General features: G+C 41.6%; 1 non-coding gene across 1 annotated transcript; it reads right to left on the bottom strand.

Annotated features, from left to right (window-relative positions):
- Nucleotides 1-365: 365 nt before the first annotated feature.
- Nucleotides 366-497, bottom strand: LOC114634309. The gene has a single exon (XR_003713310.1). It is a non-coding gene; the product is annotated as a small nucleolar RNA SNORA17 (small nucleolar RNA).
- Between the last annotated feature and the right edge of the window lie 2,862 nt (nt 498-3,359).

Raw genomic sequence — 3,359 nt, 5'->3', positions numbered from 1 at the left:
GCATCACCAGTTACTCACGTCAGGGTGTTCCTCATTACCCTTGACTCTCCAGTTCTGCCTCCCTCCCTTTATTACACCCATATCCTTTGGTTTCTCTCTCTCCTATTTCTCCATCATTTGCATGTTCCTCTAAGTGGTACCCAGGGTCTCTGAGTGTCTGGGATCATCTCAGGAGTAGATTGATGAGTGCTATGTCCTTGCATTTATGTGTATTATGTGCACTGAACAGGGGTCATTTCAGGTATGGCCTGTCCCCAGTCCCAGGCCTGTGAGGCACAAGATTGGTGGTCATCTTAGGCTAGCTCCATTTTCAGCCCCTCCTGGAGCCTGACGCCTGGTCCATCTTAGGCTTGCTATTTTCAGGGAATGGTAGGCTACTAATCACTCAGATGTTCACAGGTCAGAACATTGAGCATAGACATAGCCTCTCTCCTCTCTGCCACCTCCTGACGCACATGTGACACAGCAGCCATACCTGTAAATCCTCTAGGGGCAGTAAAGTTATTTTTATTTTATTGACAAGAAAAACGTCAAATAGTCAATAAGTCGTTTGGTTTAGAGGAAAGAGATATCTACCCTCACACAATAGTCTGATATATAAGAAAAGAAACAGATTTGAGGAGATAAAAACATTAAAAACAGGATTGTATTAATAAACATAGGTGCTAGTTGATCACGGGTACAGAGTAGATGCTTGTGCCCTTCTGAAATTCTAATTGGAAACTCTGTTCCCCGTGGGGCTAGTACTAGAAAATCACACTCTAAGGTCACGACATGAAGCTAAGGTCCTTGTGGGGACCAAAGGGAAAGAGAAAGGTGAGGTAAAAATGTCAAGGAGAATTCAATGCATAATTAAGTGTCAAAATAAATCCATAATTTTGTATAATTAATATAAACTAATAAAAAAAGAAGTGTTTGCTATTGGTCTCCGAGGTGTTGGTTTCTTAGATTCCTGAAACACCTATGCTCTCTGCCGTATTTCTTACTGCTAGGTAGTGGAATTTTTTTTTCTTCAATGACATATCAAGTAGGTCCAGGACTTTCAGGAATTTCAGTTATAAAAATAGTCTCATTTTTCTCTTGAGACTGAATCCTGTTCTGTAGTAGAAAATATTAAAATCCTTGCCCTGGGGTTCTATACTGCCTATGGTTATTGAGTTCCCGGATAAAGGACACACTCATAGCTTTTCTATTTACAATATGCCTTAAGCAGCACAATAGCTGGGCAGCTGCCTACCCTCCATGCTGTTAGAGTCTAATTTCCTATTGATAACCCTGAGTTATTATTTCCTATTTACTATGTCCCATCTGGGCTGCTCTTAACTCCAATTGGCTAGCCCACATGGTCACATTTTAATGGCTCAGCTAACCCATGGCAGCTTCTCCTTTCTCCTCTCCTGTATGTTCTTTCTCCTCATGGTCCCAAGCCCAGAAAACCTAAACCCACTGATGTTTATTTTGCCCAACTATTGGCTGCTGGCATCTTTATTTTCCAATCATAATTAACTGGGGGCAGGGTCACTTAGCTAGTATCTATGTGGGAACTCTCTTGTCTCTGGGGAAGCTAATTTTGAGGGCTCAAATTAGCATCAGAATACAAGCAGCATCAGGCCAACCAACTACACTGTTCATTTTGAAGTTTCAGATACAGAGTTATGCTAATCTTGTCTAGAAGTATTCTGTCACACATCCAGAAAGAATTTTTCCAGTAACTTAGACATCTATTATTCAGTGAAGTCCCTACATGAAAGTAACCACTTTATATCCCCGTGAATGGAAATAAAGTCCCCAGAAGACATTTGAGGGACCCTCTCACCTATGGAGACTCAGTGAGCAGACACTGTCAGTTATCTATGTGGTAAGGTTTGGCTGAGCTCTGCAATCTGTTGATGCCCAGAGACTGACTCCCCCAGCCTCCAGAATTGTCAGATATTAATGTCTGTTCCTTATAAACCGCCTACTCAGCTTTTCATTTCATTTTAGCAGCTTTCACAGACTGCAATGCACACAGTAGTCTCATACTTTCCAGTCTCTCTATACCGTAAGACGGTAAAACTAGGTTTTTGGAAAATTTTATTTTAGCAATACCTGTCACAATAATGTGTTGAGACCAGTGAGATAAGCCACGGTCTAAGGTGTGGGAAATGGAAGCTCAGTATGGCTTGACAGAGTCAGGCAGGAACCAAAGGCACACACGACCCTACCATGAAACAAAACTTACTCTATCAGTTACAGCTATCAGCTTCCATATCCCCTCTCTTCTGGCCCAGATACCAAGGTCCTGGGGTGACAAACTGGCATAGAGACCTTGATAGGAAGAGCCTTAATGGATTATTTTGGAAACCCATCACATCCCATGGATGGTGATCAAGCCATCGCGTACTAGCCTGGCTTATTGAGGGGTTTCCACAAGTGCTCGTGAGCCTCTGAGTTTGTAAATAATCACACAGATTCTGCTTTCCTTGCAACATCCAGCTACGTTTCTTTGACGGGAAGACTTACAGTGAAATGAAGCACACTGGGAAAGCTTTGCATGCCCAGTTCTTCCTCCTTGAACATCTCTGAAGTTAAGACTGTGTTCCTTGACATCTCCATCATTATGTTTTTTCTGGCCATCCCCCTCTTTCTCTAACCAGTTTATATTTTTTTTCTGCCTGTTGCTGTGTCCCAGGATGGCCACTGCCTGTCTCCTTTCTTGGGTTTCTTTTTGGCTAGTCTCTCTGGACTCTACCAAAAGAGAGAGCCCATGTAAAGAGACTAGAGAACAGTAAGAGATGGCTGCACATTTTTTTTTTTTTACTTCTTCTGTCTGGACCATCTCTGGCACATGCTGTTTTTCTAGGAGGAAAGGCAGGAGGAAGAGGTAGTTTCTCTGTAAATGCAGCTCTCAAGTGCTCAGTCTTCACAGTTTTGAAGGCTTGTCACCAAGACTCTCCCTTGTTCATTTTCTTATCCTCTCCTACACTACCCATTTAAGCATCTCTTCTTCAAAGAGGACTGGGGACGCTGACTTAGGTAAAAGTCAAACCTAAGAGGTCCTTCACATGTTAATTTTCATATAAAGAGTAATAAAGGATTTTCCAATGTTCTAATTACCCTTTTCATGGATCATCCATCTTTGAAATATATTTGTGTCTCACTTAAGTAATTAGGAAAGGAAGAATGGTGTGTAGCTGTTAACATTTCTTGGCCATTCTGCTTTTATGTGGTGTATTTGGTATTAAGTAGTCTGTGAAGTGTTTACTTCCACTAAGTTTCTTAGTACTAGCACTAGCGTTTTTGAAGCTAAAATATGATTAAGCCAAGAGGGTGAAACAGAACAGTCGTGACTGTTGATTCGTCTAAAAAGAATAAGATAG

The sequence above is a fragment of the Grammomys surdaster genome, unplaced genomic scaffold, assembly GCF_004785775.1.
Source record: "Grammomys surdaster isolate TR1022 unplaced genomic scaffold, NIH_TR_1.0 98, whole genome shotgun sequence".
In the NCBI taxonomy this organism is placed as follows: Eukaryota; Metazoa; Chordata; class Mammalia; order Rodentia; family Muridae; genus Grammomys; species Grammomys surdaster.
This window is presented reverse-complemented; position numbering and strand designations above follow the sequence as displayed.